Here is a 24,706-nt window from a genome sequence, read left to right on the forward strand (position 1 = left end):
TCCAGTTGCATGTCTATCAGCTCTCATGGCGGGAGAGAAAAACTCACAATTTTTTGGGTCCTTCCATGCCTGCCTTTCATTTCATATCTTCCGATTTTTGCATTGAACTGTTGATGTCTGTTGATTTTCGTTTTTTCCTGAAAATAATTCTACATCAATAGATATATTGTATTCAGTCCATAGAAGTTATGTTCTATTTTATCTCCTATGAATATTGTTGTGACGAAATAATTATCATGCTACAAAGAGTTTTTTTCAGTAAATAGAATGTTAAATTGAAACATTATTCACATAAATTTGTGACTCTTTTTTATCCCCACAACAAGACTACGATCAAGTATGTGACTAAAATCAACATTTACAGAATCAAATGTGGCTGAAGATGTACTTGCCTAGATATGGTTTGCCAACTTTATTGCTGAACATAATCTCCCATTTATAGCAGCAGATAATTTTTCTGATCAAAATAATGTTCCCTGACACGTTTAATAACCCAGGCTTTTGATCATCATTGGGATAAGAAAACTGATGACATGATTTTGTGCTGCGATGAAAAATTTGCTGTTTTTGTTGAAAATCTACCCTTATTTACATTTACATTTTTCACTGATCCTGCCAAAATCAAACAGGCCAGTTGGTTTCTAATTTGGCATATATTGTTCATTAACATAAACACAGTCAGTCAGATGAAATCTTGTATCTTCCTGTTTGGGAGACTGAGTGTTATGGCTGCAGAGCATCAATGTGTGCCAGATGATTTGATTCACTTTCAGATTTATGAAAGATGCATTTCCACTGGCTAATTTAAAGGCAACCAGAACATGACCCCTAAGCAGTCATTGTCAGATCTTCCAGTAGTACAGTGGAGATCAAAATTAATTAACCAGTGAGAGAACTTTTTATACGACCTGTTAGGTATTTAATAAAGTAATTTCCACAATGTCCATAGGTACTGAGTTCGAATGAAAAGTTGCTAAGATTGTTTACATTGGAGAAATGTAAGTGTGACATTTGCTGTTTATGGAGGCAATTTTGATTGTTTCTAACAATCCCCAAATTGAAATGTAACCTGGGATTTGACTGGCTCATTTTTTTTTTTTATAGCTGCATCCAATTAGATAGTAGATACCATTTCAAGTACATGTAACTAACTATGCAAAGAGCTGATGTAGAAGTGGATTGATTATCTTGGCTAGCAAAGTTTGCTTTTCTTTTGGAGCATCATTTATAGTGTTTAGTCAAGGTAGCTGCTTTGACAAACAATCATGACATGGACTACTTGGTCCTACATTACATCCATTATTGCCACCAGAGTGGCCATCTTGAAATTCCTGTTATTGCTTCTGTTCCAAAATAGATAGTCATATCAGCATGGGGTTTTGACTAAAAGACTTATATGATGTCTAGTTGGTTCTAAATTAAAATGGTGACAAGCTGATTCTTATATGGCCACCATATCAGTCATCTTGAAGATAGTATTGTTGCTACTCCTTAAAGAATCTTTATATTACCATGGGATTTTCACTAAATGATTTTTAATGTCAGGTTGGTCCTAAATCAATGATGCCAATCTGGCCTCCAATATGTCTACCAGTGTGGCCATCTTGAAAATCTTTTGTTGCTATTCTTCTTGAATGGATTGATCATATCAGCTTTGGGGTTTTTACTGAAGGAGGACTTGAGATGTCTAGTTGTTACTAAATAAAAATGGTGCTAATCTAATGTCCAGTACGGCCACCACAACAGCCTTCTTGAAAAGCTGCTGTTCTTGAATGGGCAGTTGCATCACAATGGGGTTTTCACTAGAAGATTTATTCTTATGATGTCCAGTTGGTCTTGAATGAAAATTGTGCTGATCTTATGTCCAGAATGAATGCCACATCACCCAGCTTGAAAATTTTGCCATTACTACTCCTGGAAAGTCATATTTTGAAAATATTGTTACTGTATCTCTCTACTCCTCTCCAAACGGATGGCTATATTAACATGAGGTTTTCACCAATAAACTTCTTATGATAACTAGCTGGTCCTAAATGAAAATGGTACCAGAAAAACATCCATTATGGCTGCCATGACAGCTTCTTAAAATTCTTGTTATCACTGTGCCTCCTGAATATATGATCATTATGACACGATGTTATCACCAAAAGACTTCTTTTGATGTCCACTTTGTCCTAAATGAAACCATTTTTCCAAGCTGAATTCCAATATGTGTTCCAGAGCAGTTAATTTGAAAATCTTAGCCAACTGTTCATGTCTTTGACATTTTTGTAGATGTGAGCCAGAGATCTCGGAAACACTTAATTGCATGCATTTGGATGCATCTTTTTGATCTGGGACACAGAATGTCATCCATACAGAGTCCTCCATATGTACTTTTTTGTTGCAAACAGGAAACTTTCATGACATAATGAATATGTTTTAATCGCTGTGAGAAATTAAACAGTGCTTTTATTGAAGTTTGCTGCTGACTTCCGTTGATCAAAGGTCATTGGCTTGCTTTATTGAAGGTACTTGTGTTATTGAAGGTGCCGCTAAAGGCTCTCTTTCAAGGATCAAACCAGTATCCATTTGTTATTACTGTGGCAATGTCAAATAGTTGTGGAACATCGAGACAATTTTTTTATTTGCTTAGTATATATTGGTGCTTCAAAGTTAGTTTTCTTTGAAGTTGCTGCAAAACTATATTTTTCTGGTACATTTTTAAAAAAAATTGCAATCATCTGGTTGACTGTAGTCATTTCCCATTCCTGCCTTCAGAGGTGGTTGATTGAAGCTAGTCTGTTGCATGGCTATTTTCGTTATATTACAGCATACAGTACCAAGGCCAGACATCAGCATAAGCTGATTATGATATAACAATGCACTGCTAGGGTGGTTTGTCAATATGAAACAAGGATTTGTTTATGTAACAATAGATTCCAGTGCATTTTTATATCTACGTTTGCAGCTTTCAGTCATGGTGCCTTTGAATTTCTCTACTCCAAACCAGAGACTGTATATACAGTTTTTATCAGCCAAAAATGTTGTCACCAAAAATATTGCCAGATGGTAAATTTTGTCACTAACAAGGAAAAAAAAATCGCATTTGTGACATTGGTGAAGCCCAGCATGATCCCTGTTATTGTGTTCATTTCTGATTGTAGCCAAATAAATATTGCATGCGACCTCGAAATCAAGACATGTTGAGACTTAGACAAAATGCCATTTGCAAATTTGGGTAAGTATTTTAGGGTTAAACGGAAGATTGATGATGATTTTTAATGAGATTCAAAACTGTGCTAAAATTGCTAGAACTTATAGTTTGGATGGGAGAGTAGCTAAGTGTAAGAAAGCGTGTGATGCATGGCTTAGAGTTTGGAATAAAAACTTTCCTTGGATTGACAAAATTAATTCTGATGGACAGATAAGTGCTATATGCCAGTGTTGTAAAGAATGTGGAGAATTAAACTCCATGGCAACTACTGATTCTTATAATCTGCAAAGTTCCACATTTTCTTGGTATGAGACATGAGACCACCTGCTTGCTTGGTAGTCATAAAATCATTGAACTCCACAGTGCTTCAAGAGTAGAGAGCTGTGTTTCCAGACTTTGCAATTTTAATGCCTAATTTTTTAAAGAATAATAAATAATTACAAAAAAATAAAGTTCACAAAGTTTTGTCTCTATTTATTCCTGGCATTTAAACATTTAGCCACTGCAACATGCTTCTGGGAGGGGACTGCAACTTTTTGCTGGTAGGACTCCTGTTTTTACCAAATTAGGAGTCCTGGACTCTTAGTTTAAATCCTAGTGAGACCTCTGTGAGCCAAGGAAGTGCTCTAAGGCCCACTTGGTTGTCTTGTTTTAGTTTCTTGACTTTAGGCAATTTTTGTACTTTTGTTTCAATATATTTTTGACCCTCAGTAGGGGAAATAAGCATCTTCATATAATGAACTTAATTTTTTTAAAACCAAAACATGAAAATTTACATGTAGATGAAGCCTTCCAGTAGTTTGAAGTCTGTACAAGTCCATTCTGTTATTTTCTACACCGCTGTACTTGTCCATTCTCTCTTTCAATCTGTACAGGTCCATTTTGTTTTTAACTGCACATTGATCCATGAAGTTTTTCTTTGCTTATATAATTCTAAGTAATCAGTCATTGCCCTTTAAAATTGATCAGTATCTTTTCCTATGTGTCTAAATTACACCCCCCCCCCCCATTATTTCCTCTGGGTCATAGTTTTTTTTTATTTCAGTGAAAATCAGTGTTAATATAGGAGGTACTTTAAAGTACATTTAGATGTAGCCATTGGGCCTTTATTCATAATGTATAATTTTATTTTTAGCATTTATATGTGTTACATTGAATACGAAATTCTGCTTTGTGATGTAAATGTATGCATTTTTTATTTTGTTTCATGGCAGTTGATATAAATCATCTCCAGACAAGACCAGGTTTTGTTGTCATCCTTCATTTCACATGTACACATATACTTGTTTAAATATATGCTGTCAGGTACTTGAAATATGTGTACCAGATTATGAGTTCTCTCAATTAAGAGGCATTTTTCCATTAATAATAATAAAACCGCTTCAGTGGTGTAATGGCTGGAGCATCTGCCTCGGATGCGGGAGGTAGTGGGTTTGAACCCCGACTGAGTCATGCTAAAGACTTATAAAAATGGTACTAACATCTGCCTCGCTAGGCACTCAGCATTAAGAGGTTAGTGTTAGTGCTAGTTGGCTTGGTGTCAGGATAATGTGACTTAGTGGGACATGATGCTACATGTCTGTGGCCTGATGCCCCAGTGCTAGGCATTACTATAAACTGCTACACTGCAGTCATTCTAGTGATATGACTGAAAAATTGTTAAAGCTACATTAAAAATCCGAATCACACACACACACACACACACACACACACACAGTAGCAATATAAGCAAAAGAATATGTAAATACATGTGAATCTACAATCAAATTCATTGATGGAGAATTTTTAATTACAAATTGAGAGGACACCATTATTATTATTATTATTATTAATGAGAGAGCAACTGTAATGGCATGTCATTGCAAATCTCCATATTTCTTTTATTTCATGCTGTATTCCAACCCCCATTTCCTCCATTTATCACCCTGTAAGCGACCCATGGTCCACTTTGTAGAAACCTTACACAATTTCCCCTCTTCTTGCAAGAGGTTTGTGGGTTGGTGGATTGTACCTTCTTTCAAGGTGTCCGCTTAATTGGGTTCTCATTATCTAGAGGTTGACTGCCCTCGATGTTATTGCCCGGTTCAAGTAAATATAAATATAAGTGGTGAAACTTATAGGTGAAATAGATAGAGATCTGAGCAGAGATATAGAACAGACCAACATGAGCCCCTGTACATATAAACAACAATTTAATCAATTACATAAAACAACTGAGAATTCATTACATCAGGAATATACTCTGCTTCTAGAAATAAAACTTTCACCGAATTACAAAACACAAATATATTTAAATAAAGTAGCTGATCTGTTTTACTGATAGAATTAGATCGAGTGAACAATCGAAGTCAATGCCTTGTACAATTGCATAGCCTGCTTCTCTGGTTCACTCCACTTCCACTGTAGCTGTTCCTTCGACTTCCCTCTGTCTTGTCTCTTTCGGTCCTCAAATCTGTGTGTAGCACGTAGATTCTCAGGATACGTCTCAGAGATAATACGTTACAGGATACGTCTTGGAGTTAATATGTCACAGGAGCTATTTTCTACCTTTTAAAAAATATAAATAGAGACAACCTAAATTTTCTGTTTATGATAACAGGGGCTTGCATTATCCCCCTCTCGTTATCAGATCTTACTATCGGTGCTAAACAGATGCTAAGGCTCTCAGTCGGCTCCACGTGTCCTATAATGACCCTAGTTAGTTTAATGGCTAATTCACCACACATTAACACCACACGAGGCATAACGGTTCTGAGCCAGCCTCAATTTACACAAGTGAATGAATGAAATACATGGCGTACTATGTCATATTCAGTGAATACACACTCAACCTTAATCATACGTGAAATCTTCTAAATTTGGTGAATTCACACGGATTCTCATAACTTACACTAACTATTGTAATGTATGAAATTCATAGAACCTAATTCTTATGCAGGCAAGATGACAATTTCAAACAGTTTGTCAAACTTATCTAAAGAAGATTAATGTACGACTTCCTGTGCATAAACTCAAAACAGTTATACTTCATAAAGCAAATGGATATACGAATGTAGCAAATAGATTCATACAAATATAAGTAAATAAATTCAGCAAAGCAAAATTCAAACAATTCATCAAACTTACCTAAAGAAGATTAATGTATGACTTCCTATGCATAAACTCAGCACAGTTATACTTCATAAAGCAAATTGATATACAAATGTAGAAATTAAATTCATGCAAATATAAGTACATAAATTCAGCAAAGCATTATATATGGCATCAACAAATTACATGGAATTGTCACAAATACCTTTGAGCTTTCAGCATTCCTCACTTCTACCGCCAAATTTGTTCATCGGTTTTCCTTGACAACAGTCTACTTGGACAACAGTTTTACGAGAGAATTTCTCCAAAATTTACTCTCTGAGTCTTCTTACACTTGTTTTCTCTTGCAGAAAAGCTTAGACTAATTAAATTTTCGATGTGGCAATATTAAAACTAGGAAATTTAGTGTGGGAAACATGCCTTTTATTTAGCGTAACCAATCAGGATTAAATATATTTGCCACCTTTTTATAACTAGGCACCAAATCTGGGATCAATTTGACCTTCTACATTGCGACTACTGGTTCATGGAAATTTTTGATTATTGACAGTTCCACTATGAAATCGAAGTTTACAGTGTCCCTAATAGTCCGTCTGGCTGCTATATAAACAAAAGTGTAATTAGGAATCACCACAGTCACTGACCAGATATTTAGAAATTCTTGCAGTATAGCGATTTAAAAGCGGCCTGTCTCCATAAATCTAAATAATTGTTCTCTGGTCTCAAACTAATGTGTTCTTCATAGAGCGCCAGAAATTTGCCCCTTCACACTCCCCAACATTCATCCCCACCATGGCAATACCTTGGGGTCATAATGCATCTTAATTCTGTGACTGCATACATAAAATATTTGTCAGAAAATGCTGTTAAAATGTTTGTACATCTGACCTTTGATGGAGCCATGGTAGCTCCATTGGTAGAGTCTCAGATTTGCAATTAAATTGTTGTGGGTTTGATACCTATCCAGGTCATCCCAGGTTGACTGCCCTGTTATGTCCTTCGGAAAAGCCCCTCAGGGGCAAGTATTTTGAATAGGATATTGTAGTGGTAACTGAAAACCAATACAAATTTGAGGAATTTTTTGTATAGCATCAGGGTAATTGCACAATAACATCACAGAATGCTTTCAGATACATGCATTATCCTCATAAAAGTGAATTTTCTGATAAAATGTAACCCAACATATCTATATTTACATAATATTCTCTAATTTAACTCATGTTTTCTTGCCAAAACATGTTTCCGTTTTTCATTTTAAATAACAGATAGCTTTATTTTCTTCACTACTCCATATCTCTTAACTGTCACCCTGAAGTCACTGTCTGAAAGGGAATGACCAGTTGTGCTGATGGTATATACGGTAATTGAGCACCCTCTGTGACAGCCTCTTCCTCAACACTTGATCCTTTTCATGGTTTAAATCATTTTTTTTAATTCTGGAGAAGAAAAAAATTGCTTTAATGGATATAAGAAAAAAAAACTCTGATTCTTAAGTGGACTCCCAAACTACCAGATGTGGAATACATTAGTATGGTTAACTCCAAGTGTCAGAGAGCTAAATTATTGTCAAAGTGGTTTTTCTTTTCTTTTCTTACTTTACTAGACAGATTAAAAGAAATTCCTATGGTAGAACCCAATGATGTTAAGATTTTTTTAATTATTATTTATCAAACTTTTTTTCTGCTTAAAAGACGTGTGTATTATAAATGAAAGTGCTATTTGTGCAGTTTTCATTCTGCAGTGAACTTTGTGGATGGCTTGGAGTGAGAAAGAAGTATGTTGATTTCAGGATCAATAGCTCAAAGAACACTGACTAAAAGAAGAAAAATGGTTTTCTCACAATGACTTGAGATCCTTTTTCTCATTTTGCTGGGGTAAAGGAAAAACCCATATTGAATCGAAAGGTCCATAATCGAGGTCACTGTGATAGAAAGAAGAAACACAGTTTCTGCACAAAGATGTCAGTTCTCCACTATCTATACTTCCCAAATGTTGTAGATAACTTAAACTTAAAATAGGAGAACGCAGCTGATTTTGGGGTCAAAAGGGCAAAGGTCGAATTCACTGAAACTTGAAAGAAGAAAAATCTTTTTCACTTTGTAACTTGAGATTCCATTATATATGGCTATCAGACTTCGTCAGTTGCTTGCACTTGGGATAGGGGTGAACCCTGTTGATTTTGGATTCATTAGGTGAAAGGTCAAGGTCATTGAAGCTTGAAAGAAGAAAAGTCTTGTTCATTTTGTAACTTGAGATTTCATTATTTATGGCTATCAGACTTTGTCAGCTGCTTGCACTTGGGATAGGGGTGAACCCTGTTGATTTTGGATTCATTAGGTGAAATGTCAAGGTCACTGAAACAGAAAGATTAATAACGCATCATGTTCATGGTCAATCAACTCACTGACTGAAAGAAGGAAAACTGTGTCTTCATAATAACATTGGTTCTAAATCACTAGCCAGAACCAAAGTTTGTGGATGACTTGCACATAGGTAAAAAAGAAGCCTATCTTTTGGGGTCAAAAGTCAAGGTAACTGACTAAAAGAATCAAAATGGTTTTTGCAAAAATAAGTTTTCTACATGGGGGCTATTGGGTATCAGGGTGGTGTATACAATGAGATTCGCTTTACTTGTGTTGAATATATTGAATATCTTGGCTCTAGGAGTTGACTTACTACACTGCTGGGGGCCCCGATTGGCCAATTGGTCTAAAGCGCTCACCATTATGGATCACTGCCATCTGACCTCTGTCTGCACCAGTTTGAGTCTCAGATTCAGCCATTGTGGGTATGTGAGAAAGCTTGCCATTAGCTTCTCGTGGGTCGGTGGTTCTTTCCAGGGTTTTCCCGGGTTCTTCCTCCACCATTAATACTGGCCGCCATGTATAGCCTAACGTGTGCTGAAAAATGGCGTTAAACCCCACAACAACAACTACACTGCTGCTCCATTTTTGCACACCACTAGTGTCTTCATGAATATATATGTATTCTTGAAATTCGCTTGAACACATCAAGATGTTCAGTATATGAACATTATTGCACATTCAAGGGAAATTAACTCGTTTTGAACATGTTAGGAAAACAGATTGATTGGAATATTTCAGGACATTGATAACACATCCTTAAGTCTATTTTTTTTTTTTAATTTATATACAGCTGTGTGTGCAACATGATAAAATAGTGAGTCCTATGTCAAACCAAGGGTGTGTCACAATGAAAATTTCCACAAAATATATAATCATTTATGACACGCATGGATTTAATTGATGGACAATTATTATCAATAATGTGAATTTAAAGAGACTGCAATATTGGATATTAATTATATTGATAAAAAAATACTGTGAAGAAAATAGGCAAATTTGCTTTTATGTTATATAACAAAGTTTTCTAATGTTTTATGATGTCATGATAATGTACTTTTGAAGTACATCTGCATTAGAAAAGATACTGTGAAATCATTAATTTCCATCCAGGTACATCTCTCAGAGGTACAAGTCATTCTACCACAGCAATAATAACACTACTAATGTATGCATTCGTCTGTATTTCTTGTTAACAAAAAAACCCAACAAAGTCTGGACAGTGATCTGTGAAATTTATAATTATTTTCCAAATAGAATTTTACTTATATTAGGTTGTATAACAATAATTTATATTGTACATCAAAAGAGTCAACATTGACTGTCACCGTACATGTGGTTACCCTCCCCCATTGAATTAGTCAGTTAAATTGATTTATATTTAGCTTATCAGATAGTGGTGATTCCACAAGGACTATATGTTCAGAATGTGTTTGCTCATGAGTTAAGCCAATCTCATCATCAGCTGGTTGCTGGCTAAATAACTACCAATATTTGCTTTTCCCACCAAGCCATATATTTGTACATTTTTATACTCACCTGCTTGGAGGCAGTTTGTTATGTTATAATGTTTTTTATCTGTCTGTACAACAAATTTAATTGCCCACCATCTGTAGTGCCCAACTATCTTGTAAATGGATTGCACTTGAAGTATTAGAGAACCATATAGTTTTGGTTCCAAATGTCAAGGTCATTCTGGCTGAAACCAGGAAAATGGTTCTGGATAACAAGTTGAGTTCTCCTGCCATTTTCAAGTGCCAAACTTTGTACATGGCTTGCACTTGCGGTAAGGAAGAATCCTATCAGTTTGGTTCTCAAAAGGTCAAAGGTCAACGTCACCCTGGCTGAACCAAGAAAAAAATCGTGTTTATGGATTTTGTGATTGAAAACACCTTGCCACAGATTCATTGATTTCGTGCCTGCAGCAATATTGGTGCCAGAAAGAATACTTTTGCTTGCAGAGAAGTATATGCTTTCATCAACTGCAAAAATCTTGACCATCAGACATTACCATTTATGGTATATATTCGTTTATAAGTCGAGTCAAACTGCAAACAGCAAAGACCCTGTTTTACTGTAGCATATAGTGCCTGCAGATCAGGGTGTATGTTGATTTGTAGACCCAGATCTGCTAGTACATTATGCGATGACAGATCTGGGTCTGTGCAGGTTTTTTCTCACTTTCTATGCTTACTTTAGTCTCTTTCAATGTTGTCACTGCATTACATTACATGGATCCCATTCAAGCCTCTTGAAGAACAATTTATGTTGCTATATGTCTGGCATCCTGTTTATTTAGTGTTTAAGCAAACTTTGTCCTCTCAATCACTTAAAGAATACATATGTACCGGTATATATGACACTTTTGAAACAATCTTCAGGAAGATTTTGCCTTCCTTTCAAGTGGAGTTACCAAAAGTATATCAAATAAACAACAATGATAATAATAATACATTTTTTTTTATAGAGGCAGACACAATTAGTCCGAGACTGTTCCCTTTGAGGTCTGCTTAACAAGAAAGTGTAACGACATACATTATGCAACTAGTTTATAGTAATTACTATTTAACATGTCCTTAGTAGAAACTAAAAACTAAATTCTGTTATAATTTATTAGCAACACATGCATGCTCATGATGTTTCTGTAACATACAGCGGATACATGTATTAGTGTATTGGTAGCATTTCTTAAATTCTGTGTTCTTGGTTTTGATGAATAAAGGTTTTCGATTGTGATGTTGATCTCAGCTGATAAAGCGTTCAATCAGGCCTGAAGATACTCTGATGCGGCTCCAATATTTATTTAAGAGGACTGCCTTGTGAAAATAAGACTGTATATTGTTATTTTTGTACTGTAAGCAGTACTTTTAATGAACAGTCGATAGATGCATTCAATTATAGCATATTAACGTGGGGGGAGGGGGACAGAGGGGGCAGTTGCCCCAGACACCAGAGATCTGGGCACCAAAGCAGTTGATAAAAATTACATTGCAGGAAAATCATTGGTGGGGTCATCATCATTCCAGGCACCAGTTATCCTTAATATGCCTCTGCATTTAAAATAATGTGTACTGAAGTTCATTAATCCTGTTTAACTGAGATTTGATATATTTGAACAAGCAGTCATCTCTTGCTGGTGGACTATACATAAAATCCAAGTCTAATTATGCCCAGCTTTGTTTTTGAATTATCTATTTCTTGATCAGTCATCACCTGCATGAGTATATATGGTATTTTAAAGAAGCATAGTAAGTCATTAGGGAGTGCATCTGTTAAAAGGTAATATACAGATTACAGAGCAGTATAAATTTATTTAAATGAAACCAGTTTTGCAGACATAAGTTTAGACATGTGCAATAGACCATACAAATTGTACAAGTTGGATTGGATTGGGAAGAAGGATGAACTTAGTTGTATAATTAACTGGATGAAACAGTTCATGTAATTTTTTTAATGAATGATATCTTATAGTTGAAGTCAGTACATGAATATTGATGCTTCGATTAATGTTACCGAAGACTAAATACATGTATGTTGAAATCCATTGTTTTAATGACAAAAGTATTGCCTATGGGACAGATTCACTGACTGTTTTGACCTTCATTCAGGTAAGCCATAGCATTGTGCATTTACAGTCTGTATTACATCTGAATATTTCCATAGATTTTTCCATGAATTTCACCAATACAGGGAATTTTTATAAAGGGATTAGGGGCCAGTTTTAATACAACTGTTTATAGTATGTCTTAACAAATGTGTGTGTGATCAATGATTTTTAATGACTAACTTAGTTGTTTATATTCATTATCAGCACTGCTGTATGGGTGAAGTCATATACATTGGACCCGTTAGGTCTTGTTTAACAGGATGGGTTGTCTATCACGTCTGACCTCATAGGCCTTGACTGTTGACTTCAGGATGAGGGGAGACCAGTAGGACTTTATTAAAAACACTAAGTCATTTTGCAAACTAATGTTATCTCAAATATACACGCTTTAAAGTTCTGTTCACCTCTCTAAGTTCTACACTATGCTGTCCACTCCTAATATCTATCACTCCATTATATCTATTAGGTGTTCTATCTGTTTCTTAGCATGGGTACGTGGGAAAGCCTGCCAGTAGCTTCTCGTGGGTCAGTGGTTCTTCCCTGGGTTTTCCAGGGTTCTTCCTCCACCAGTTATACTGGCCGCCATGTATAGCCTATCTTGTGCTGAAAAATGGTGTTAAACCCTAGAACAACAACAACTATCTGTTTCTTTTTCTGACTGTAACTTTAAGTCCTTTTATGAATTTTCTCTGTGAAGTTCCCATTTGATACAACATAATATAACACTGGATCAACAGACCATGCGATTTGCACTAAATTGAATGAAGATTTGGTAAAAATAAATAACTGGTGTGAACACAATGGTATGAAGATAAATGCAGCCAAATCAGATGTTATGATCATGGGTAGTCGAGCAAGAGTAAAAGCTGAGAAAAATTATAGACCTTCTTCTGGGGATTCATCCCTGCATTGACTTCTCAAGACTTGCAGGATCATCAACAGTGAACCTTGACAGCTGCTGGTGGTCCATTGCAATTGGCCAGCAAACTTTTTAATGCAGATTGACCTCATTGGCCATATGCCAGGTTTTTCTTACAGATGCAGTTCCAGGTTAATACTCAGCCCCAAACTTGACCTCATCAGTTGAGTTCATGACACTGTAGAGCCCAAAAAAGGTGAGTTCTCTAACCCATCTGCCCTACTGAATGAAGGGAAAGGGGACAGCTCTAGGAATCCAAAACCTGCCATGCATCTCTCAAATAATCGTTGCCATATGTACTTGCTTAGGCCCTTTTTTCAGATGTTTGTTATGCATATTTTATTTAATTCATATTTGATTTAATTTAATTGTTTGTAAGCTTTAAAATCTTTTTATTTTTAATTTCATTATATGTCAAAATAATATAATTTTGTTTACTAGGAATTTGATATTCGATAGAAAATTCAGTTTGACCTGACTCAAATTGTAAACATTGAACTTTGTATCTTATGCTGATCTAGTTCCAGACCTTAATTCAGAAATCAGAGACAAATAAATGTTTTATCTTATTCTTAGAGTAAAATGATTGGTTTTTTGTCAAGGTCATACTGTGACTACATGCTTTTAGATGTAAATACTTCTTGAAAATTCTGGGGCTTTTTCTTTACACTGGAAAGTGTCTTTTGTGTGAGTTGGAATTAAAATTTTTATTCAAATTTTTGTGATTCTGAAAGATTAATTCTTTTTCTTGGAAATGTTTGAGTGCTCATACAGAATTCTTGCACAAAGACATTTATTTAAATTTTATTTGAAAATTCAAACAGCAGAATATTATTAACTGTGAAACAGCAAAGAACTATAGACGGCAACACCATAAAGGCTACAGTTTACGTCATCGCTTTCCATTTTGGATTCTTCATCGGGACTCAAACTTGAATACATTAGAACATTTCATTACTAGGACTTCTAAAATTTAATTTGTGGATTATTTTTGGATTTGATTGTTAAAACCGTAAGTTCTTTAGTTTATTCATTATTTAGTGTTTTTCCAGGGAAATAAAATATTTGTTAAATTTTTCAAAGCTTGTTGTTTTCACACTTTCTTTTGTTACTGTCTATTCGAGCCTAAACACATACCATAAGATGTTTGATTGAGCATCACAGATGATATTTGTTTCCTTTCCATCATGATCAAGGGTTACCAACTCCAGTTCTGGGAACAACCTACTCTGTCACAATCCTCATTCTTTCTCTGGTCCATTCTGATGAAAATAAAGGAGGAGGTACATACCCTTTTGCAGAAGGGGGCAGTCAAGAATGCCATGAACAATCAGTCTTCTACATTCTTTAATCAAATGTTCCTTGTTACCAGAAAAGGTGGACAGTGTTTTGCATTATAATTGATCTCTCCCTTTTAAAAATGTTTCTTCTGGACGAACCTTTCAAAATGGAGACCACCTGCTCAATCTAGAACACATTTTGTTTGTCATGTGGGTGGTCTCCATCAACCTTTAGTACGACTTTTTGCACATCCAGATATTTCCACCACGCCACATTCCACCATACCACAAATACCTCTTGTTTTGCTAGACTAAGAGGTTTTTAAATTCCAGGTTCTACCATTCTGAATCTCTTTAGCACCCAGAGTCTTTACTTGAGTTATGGCATTGGTCATAGCCTGAATCTGATTCCTAGGAACATTGTTTCTCCATTATTTTGATGACTGGCTTTTCCACATTATTCAGGTTCAGTCCCTTCATCAGGATCTATCTAGTTGTTGATCTGCAATAACTCATTTGGGTCTTCTACCTTGCAAAGTCAAAACTTATTTGATCACAGGACCTCGTTTATGTGAGAATGGATTTACTCATGAAGCAGAACTGAACACTATCAGATAGTTTGAATTTTGGCACTGTTAGAGGCACTATGAGCAAAAAAACATCATTGTCTGCTTGCCTTAGTATATGTCACTACTGGGAAACTTGAACTCTGATGCAGTCTTGGTTCCCCTAGGACATCTTCATATGTGACCTGTATGGTTCTTTCTTCTTGCCACCACACAAAGATAGTCTATCTTCTCTGACCACTCTAGGACCAATTTTTCAATTGTGTTGGTTGATGAATCACAACAGACTTCTGACTGTGGTCCCAATGCATGCTCCTATCTTTTCACGGATGCATCACATTCCAGTTGTGGGGCTCATTTAGAGCTTGTGCATGTAATTCTCAAGGGTCTCTGGACTTAACTGAATCATCCACTCCCAAACATCAGCAACCTAGAAATGAAAGCAGTATCTCTAGAATTGCAAGGGTTTATCAACATAGTAAGTGGTCAATATGTCATGGTCTTCTCAGACCACACATCCATGGTAGCTTATCCCTGATGTCAGTGAGACAAACAGGACCCTTCTCTTTGCGTGGAGGTATGGAAATTCCTCTGTTTGGTCACTTGGAGGACATCACCCTCTGAGTCTGCCACATTCTGGGAAAGAAGATCACATTAGTAGACAGACTGTCCATAAATGGCACAACCATCCTCACAGAATGGTCTGTTCACCATGCTGTAGCAAAATCCATTTTCACAATGTGGGTAAGACCCCTGGTGAATCAGTTTGCAACCATGCTGAACAACAGACTTCCCTTTTATGTTTCTCCTAGGAGCATAGGCAGTAGATGCCTTAGCCTCCTGTGGGATTGGCTGTCCTCTTATGCTTTCCTACTGTTCCATCTGCTACCCCAAGTTCTTCAGAAAGTCAGAACTTCCACTGCTTAGATCATCATCATTGCCCCACTTTGTCTCCAGCAATTGGTTCAGCGATCTTCTAGATCTGTTGATCGAATTGACCCAGCTCTCTACCTCACAGGAGGGTTGTTCTGTTGCAGTGTTGGAACACCCTCATCCACAGTATACCATAGATTTTCTACCTTCATGGTTGGTTTATTTCAAGCAATTGTTCTGACAGAAGTTTTGGGGCCAGGTTGCCAGTTGCATTATTCAGGCTAGGATAGCTTTGACATCCAAGGTCTATTATTCCAGATAGAAATTTTTCTGTAATTTGTACAGTAGGAAACATGTAGATCCCAGCTATCCCTCTATAACTAGGGTATCAAACATGTGGCTCCAGGCTGCATGTGACCTGCCAAGCCATATCCTGTGACCCACCAAATGATTGGCATCACAAGGTGTCATGAGAGATAACAAAGGTGGTATAGCCCTTGGGCCATTGAAAAATGTCTTCAGGGTGGTTTGAGTTTGAGACCCTGCTCTAGAACTTAATTTCCTGATCTTCTTTTCTTCCTGTCTGAGAACAAAAGATGTTCAGCATCCACTATCAAGGATTATATAGTTGCCATTTCCAACAAACACAAATTCTCGCAGGGCATGGTAATTGGTTTTGATTCACATCTTGTCAATCTTATTAAGTATTTTGAGCTGCAGAGTCCTGTTGCCTGCTCGCTTATGCTCATATAGAATCTTTTCTTGTGTTTCATGGTATTTAACCAAAGCTCCCTATTAACCATTGAGTGTGGCCTCCTTTCAGGACCTTATACTCAAGAGAGTGCTTTTACTTGCATTAGCATCTGTGAGAAGATGCAGTGAGATTATTACCTTGGCAGTCGACACATGTTGTATCCAGTTTAATGAATCCGTTTCTCTCCTTTTTCATCTGAGATTTTTTAAGCAAAAAATCAGATGCCTTTGGTAGCTCCACTGTCTCAAGAAATCCCCAGCCTTAGATTTATGCCAGAGATGATCCAGATAGACTGTTAAGCCCAGTGATGGCCATCTGTTTCTATCTTAAGGCCAGAAAAAGTAAAAGGAAGGGTAGAAAACATCTTTTCCTTCCAATATTCTATCAACAAATTCCATTGCTAATAGTGATGGGACATTTATTGCTGCTATTAAAATGTAGTCTTAAAGGTGGATAGAAGTAATGTTAATTATGAGTACTTAACCATTGCTATTGCTAAATGCATTCTAGCTCATATCCTGCTCTGGTGATTTGCAGATGTTCAGTGGTTAGCATGCCAGCTTCCTGGTTAATGGGGTGCCAGTTAGAATCCTACCATCAGACTAGCCTGAGTCAGCTACTGTGGTGTGCCTTTGCTGTGCCATAAAGCACCAAATCAAACCAACATACTATGTTCTGGCAGAATCATTATCGTATTACATAATACATCATATGATACTGACAATTTTCAACTCTGGGGGAAGATTTTATTCACATTAAACAGATGGTTTTTTTTTTCTGTACGAAAGATAAAGCTGTGCAATAGCAACATGTATGTATTGCCTAATTAAAACTAATTTTACCCCCCCCCCCACATCACTCTAGAGTCCATATTTCTGATTCATTTTCAATCAAATTTAGAATATGGGCTTATTTCATCAAAATATCAGACAATGAGTGAGATTCATACATATTAAATATGTGACCTTGCACCTGCTTGGTTAAACCATCACATAGGGACCCGAATTTATTGTTCCACTTTGATCAAACTTCTGTTTAGATCATTCAGGTTTTGAACAAGTTCAATGATGAGCAGGATTAATAATTTCATTTTTTATCTGATTGGCTGAATTTGTCAATACCAGTCTGGAGGCCATATTTCTGATCAGATTTTGATCAGACTTGTATCAAAAAAGATCATGGATGGATTCCATAATGAACAAGATCCAATCATATTAATGAGATAATTGTTCATCTGATTGGCTGACCTTGTTACCATTCTGGAGAACAGATTTCTTATCCGATTTTGATCAAACTTGGAACATGTGCTTATATCACCTAGTTGTGCGATGAGTTCAATAATGAGCACAATCCATGCACATTAATGTGGCAATCTTGCATTTATTTCCTGAGCTTGTTACCATTCCAAAGGCTGTATTTCTGATCCAATTTTGATGAGAGAGAGAGACTATGTTTATTAATTGTGCCCCTATCCTTTTAGACAGAAATTATTTTATTAGAATACATATGTAGTGACTAAAATCGAAATGAATAAAGTTTGGGAGATGGTTTACATAGAATTTATTCTTACAATAGAAAATAATCAGCTGTAAAGTTAAGTGAGCCTGACTGAGCAATATCAGGCCTACAAGAGTCTCTTGTTAGCTCACTTAACCCAAATCTCAATTGAGTTTATTATGTGATCCTTTGTTTGTTGAGTGTTGTCTGCTCACAGTTGATATTTACATCTAATGTAACAAAACACTTAAGACCAGTTAATCAAATTTGACAGAGCATCGTGGCATAAAGCACTTTTAGCTTTTAGATTTGTTCAGATGATTCTGATTACCAAAGTTTGGAAAAAGTTCAAATGACTTCTCAAGAAACACTCTTCAGAATTTTACAAAATTTAACAGCATCCTGGCATGAAGGTTTTTCGCTTTTGTTCAGATAAATTCTTTTATCACATAGTAACGGTAAGTATAGTTTTCCTATAGTATATGCAGTTTCGTATTTTTATGTTACCACACGTTAAAATATCACTTTATTTGATTCTGATTGGTCTAAATAAGCCCATGAAATTATTGTGTAGTATTCTCTTTATTGATTGGGTGCAATTGTGGGAAAACTTTTGTAACCCTGCCTTCTGGAATTTTTTGTTTTCACTGAACATTTTTGGCTCCATTTTTTTAATCAACTTGCAAAAGAAATTGTGGAAAAATGGTCTTATCTGTTTCAATATAACTAATTGACCCCCATAAGGGTTTGTTATATATAACATACCGTAACATGAAAAATGACTAAAACCACAAACAATAACAACAAGTAAATTTGTGGGTATTGCTTGCTTGGGGTGGGGGGCATTGAGGGAGGCTGTATATTTGTAGCATGGAATCCACCCTATATACAGCATGGTTTAAATGTTAACTTACAGAAATAAATAAACTCACCTCTGTTCACAGAAGAATGTGGATATAAACTGGTCTACAAACTGACAGAAGTTTATCCAACCTCTGCATACTTACGTGGCAAATATGTGATGTAATTCCAAGTCAGAATGAAATTTGTTTGCATATTCTGATGTCTGCTGTTTCAAATTAAACACTGCAAATATCCAGTCACATATACATTACAGTAAATATGGGAATTTCTGCATCCAGTAAACATTATTTCACATGTATATCGCAATATCAATGTAATGTTTAATTGTAAAAGTGACACTTTAAGTTTACATAAACATAGGATTGCCAGCTGTATGAGTAGTGCATCAAACAATGTGACATCACACACATTGGACATTCTGTGTTGAAAAATGATTTTTTCTGTGTAAAATATTGTTTATTCGAATGGTTGCTTGTTCTTTGATTTATAGTTTATAAGAAAAGTATAATCTAACTTTAAATGTCAATACTAGTTCAGATTTGATTGGGACTATTTATTAAGCACAGCAAATGTAAGGTGCGGCATCTGTCAGAATGAATGAAATTATTCTTTCTTCGTTCCATCAAAATAATTTCCACTGAAATAAAAACTATCTGATAAAAAGAATCACAAATGGGTAATGATTTAATATTAAATTTATGAAACTTGTTGAATAATGTCCAGCTTTTGTGAGCCAAGGCTCGCAAAAGCTGGACATCATTCAACTCATTTCATAAACTCAGTATTAAATCATTACCCTTTTGAGATCCTCTATATCTGTCATAACATTTGACCAGTTTTAGTAAAAATAGAGACACATATACCACAGCTCAGAATTTGGCCTGATTTTGAAAGAAGCATTGATGGCTTTCAGATTTTACAAATAATGCAGATAGCCAAGTAAGCAATATTGGGCCCACTTGGGTATCTTGTTAATGCATACATTTTCTTTATCTTCATTTAAGCAAATTTGTTGTGGGTGTAGTCATAAAATAACAAATATAGTGTACTATACATTACTGACATTACTTGTGTAACTAGATAGTGTTTTGGCCTGGGGCAAACTTTTTTGTTCAGAACTCATGTTTGTGTTTTATATAGATTTTTTGGGGGCACTATTAAAAGTAGTCATGAAATTTAATCATAGTATGATCAGTTTGAAAGAAGGTCACTGTGACCTGCATATATATTTCATGCTGCAGTGACTATGGTGAATTCTTGTGTTATCATTTATTTTTCAGCTGTAATGTTTAGTTGTAAAAGTGACACTTCAAGTTTACATAAACATAGGATTACCAACTGTATGAGTAGTGCATCAAACAATGTGACATCACACACATTGGACATTCTGTGTTGAAAAATGATTTTTTTTCTGTGTAAAATGTTCTGTTTATTTGTACGGTTGCTTGTTCTTTGATTTATAGTTTATAAGAAAAGTATAATCTAACTTTAAATGTCAATACTAGTTTAAATTTGGTTGGGACTATTTATTAAGCACAACAAATGTAAGGTGCGGCATCTGTCAGAATGAATGAAATTATTCATTCTTCGTTCCATCTAAATAATTTCCACTGAAATAAAAACTATGTGATAAAAATAATCTCAAATGGGTAATGATTTAATATTAAATTTATGAAATAACAAATACAGTGTACTATACATTTCTGACATTACTTGTGTAAGATATATGCTTTAGAGTATTAGTAAGGAACACTACTATCTAATTTCATGGTATTTGTTTTTGTAATCATATGTTTTTCATCTTATATGTGTTGTCTAATGTTGTAAAGCGCTTAGAGCTTCTAAAGATTAGGCGCTATACAAAGTCCTCATTATTATTATTATTATTATTATACTGCATTGTTAAACGGGGGGAGTGAATTGTCCTTCCAAATTTGGTTTTCGTTATCTAGGATTGACTGCCCTCGATGTTATTGCCTGGTTCGAGTAAATATAAATATAAGTGGTGAAACTTATAGGTGAAATAGATAGAGATCTGAGCAGGTATATAGAACAAACCAACACGAGCCCCCGTACATGTAAACAAACAATTTAATCAATTACATAAAAACAGTGAAAATTCATTACACCAGGAATGTACTCTGCTTTTAGAAATTTAACTTTCACCGAAATACAAAGAAAACGCAAATAGATCTAAATAAAATAGCCGATCTGTTTACTGATAGATATAGTTCATCATAGGATCGAGTGGACAATCGAAGTCAACGCCTTGTACGATTTCATAACCTGCTCGTCCCCAGTCTGTTTTGCTTCCTCTGTAGCTGTTCAGACCCTTGGATCTCAGGATGATACTTTCCACCATCCATCTCAGGATACTCTCAGAATACGTTTCAGAAATTAATTCGTCGCAGGATTGCGTCACAGGATAATACGTCTCACTGCACTTCTCTCTATACTTCTCCGTATAGGTCTCAGAATAACATCACATCATACGTCTCAGAATAATACGCCTCAGGAGCTATTTTCTCCCTTTGCTTTCAACGTTCCTCCCTCTAATTGGCAAATTAGTTCATTGGTTCCTTTCGACAATAGTCCCCTTTTGGACAACAGTTCCTTTTTACAAGAATTTCTTGCAAGTCCTCGGAGTCCTACTTTAGTTTTCACGTAGAAAAGCTTAGACTGATTAGAATTTCGATGTGACTATTTTAAAAGCTAGAAAATTTTGTGTGGGAAACACGCCCCTTATTTAATGTAACCAATCAGAATCAAATATCTCTGCCGCCTTTTTCCAGAGACGCCAAAGTCAGGGTCAGCTTGACCCTGGTAGTTTGAGTAACAGAGTTTCTGCGTTTTCTCAATTGTGACAACTTGACCATGAAAATGAAGTTTTCCTTGTCCTTAATAGTCCGCCTGGCTGCTGTATAAACAAATGTTTAATTAGGAACGAAATTCTCCCTCTAAAGGACATTACCGTACACGGTAGTATGGTAATATGATACGCACTTGTCTCCATAAATCTAATTAATGGTTCTCTGGTCTCAACTAATGTATTCTTGTTAGATCGACATAAAATTTGCCACTTCACATGCATCATTAGGAAACTATACATGAAGGAATGTTTCACTGGGATCTTCATTTATGGTTTACCCCTCAGGTCTACTATTGATTCAGATGTCATTCTCATACACTACTTATGGTAGTATAATGATATCTACTCAACAGAGTATATACTATGGATGTATGGTAGTGTAATGATATCTACTCACAGAGGGTATGCTATGGATGTATGGTAGTATAATGATATCTACTCACAGAGGGTATACTATGGATTTATGGTAGTATAATGATATCTACTCACAGAGGGTATGCTATAGATGTATGGTAGTGTAATGATATCTACTCACAGAGGGTATGCTATAGATGTATGGTAGTGTAATGATATCTACTCACAGAGGGTATACTATGGATGTATGGTAGTATAATGATATCTATTCACAGAGGGTATACTATGGATGTATGGTAGTATAATGACATCTACTCACAGAGGGTATACTATGGATGTGTTAAGCTGCTGTCCACATACAGAGATATTTTTATAGCATTCATGACGAAGATAATGTCTATTGCATCAATAGGATGAGTTGTCAGCTGAATGGTTTGCACGATTGCATAGACATGATGACAAATTTACATTCTTTGGTTGGTTTGTAGAGGCAAAATGAAAGTTCGACAAGGTATACTAATATGTAATCAGATCTAATTAAGTGTAACCACACATTGTTACCTGTAATTTGCCTTGTTGATGTAAACAATGTCTTAACCAAGTATCAGTAGAAATATCTCATCACAACGATGGTAGCATAATATTTCCATAGGATTCATTTCCATATGATAGGTTACTGGTAGCGCCATTGAAGATTTTAATTAGTTCACTGAATGAGATTTGCGATTTTTGTGACTAAAGTTAACATTTGTATTTAAATGAATAATTACACTATTCTTCATCGATTATAAAATTTGAAAAAGGGGATGTACATGTATCTCACCAAGAACTTCAGCCTTAATACTTGAAAAGTGGATCACTGATGTACACCATGTGTTGTATTAGCGTTGTCACTCATTTTTTCATTGAATAGTCAAATTTGGCTGTCTTACCATGCAGCTTTTTCTTAAAAAAGATAAAATTTCAGTTGCACAGTTTGATAGGTAAAGTTCTAGTTTATTTATTTAAAGTTCAACAAAGATCTCTGGCATTTAAATCTTAATACATGTTTGACCTTTGACCTATGTACTGTATATGCTCAGTTATAATTAGAGCTAAACAACAAACAACATAGTCCCTAATCTGCAGTCACATAATGCACTTGCAGGTCAGGGCATATGTTGTTTCTTCTACTGTTTACTCTTAATAAACTGTACAGACCCAGATCTGCTGGTCCATTATGTGATGGCAGATCCAAGTTTCTGCAATTTGCAGCTGGACACAACTTATAAGTGAGCATATACAGTTTGCAGGACTGTCCTTAAATTTATACATGGCAGTGAAAATTACTTGAAACTTTGAGATGCAGTATGTCCATTGGTACAGGGTATTAGTGACAACACATTGAAAATTTTAGTACTGGCAGTTTGTTTGCTCATGAAATAATGCAATGTATGAGTTTGTGTATGTGTGATTTGGATTTTTTAATGTGGCTTTTACAGTTTTTCAGTCATATCGCTATGATGTCGGCAGTTTAGTGATGTCTAGCACAGGGGCATCATGCCAAAGACATGTAGCATCGTGTCCCACCCAGTCACATTATCCTGACACCAAGTCAACCAGTCCTAACACTAATCTCTTAATGATGAGCGCCATTAGTACCATTTTTAAAAGTCTTTGGTATGACTTGGCTGAGGTTCAAAACTGTGACCTCCCACATAAAATGCAGATGCTATAACCACTAGGCCACCAGAGCAGTGTGCAGCAAATGAAGAAATCTTTCAGTTGAATGATTTAAATATAATGTTGAAGTAATATGTGGAGTCTTTTATTTGAAAAATCAATCTGATTAAAATCAGATCTCCACTGTCCTACATGAAGATCTGACAGCGACTGCTCAGGAGTCATGTTCTGGTGACTTATGTTATAACCATAATCGCTTATTTTATCAGCCAGTCAGATAAAATTATATATCTCTGTGTTTGGGTGACACAGCAGTACAGCTGAAGAGCATCAGTGTGTGACTATTGATTTGGTTCACTTTAAAATTTCTGAAAGCTCCATTTGCATTGGTTAATTCAAAGGTCACCAGAACATGACCCCCTAGCCAGTCACTGTCATATCTTCACTCAGGACAGATTTTAATCAGATTGTTGAAAATTTGTATGAATTCATGGCATGGTCTTATAGGGTCATTAATGGCCATAGAAGTATAAATACTGTAAATAGTGTAAAGTGAACATTGCTGTTTGTACATTATTCTAATGCCCAGATATATGCTTTAGGGTATTAGTATGGAACACTACTTGTGACTGCATGTTTTTTTAAAAATAAATTTACAAGAAATGTTCCTTTTATCAAGTAATATTAAGTATTTGTGTTTATATAGATTTTAATTTATGTATCCATTAAAAATACATAATACATAACACACCTTGAAAAACATGGTTTTGAACTTTGAAAGACCTTGAAACAGCCTTTAAAATTTTGAAATA

At 35.6% G+C, this 24,706-nt stretch overlaps 1 protein-coding gene across 1 annotated transcript in view; it reads left to right on the forward strand.

The window, feature by feature from the left end:
* LOC149795303 (protein neuralized-like) overlaps positions 1-24,706 on the forward strand; it is a 126,239-nt gene that overhangs the window by 4,096 nt on the left and 97,437 nt on the right. The gene's annotated exons all lie outside the window — the stretch shown is intronic.

This window comes from Sinohyriopsis cumingii, chromosome 7, assembly GCF_028554795.1.
Source record: "Sinohyriopsis cumingii isolate HCF-2022 chromosome 7, ASM2855479v2, whole genome shotgun sequence".
Taxonomy (NCBI): domain Eukaryota; kingdom Metazoa; phylum Mollusca; class Bivalvia; order Unionida; family Unionidae; genus Sinohyriopsis; species Sinohyriopsis cumingii.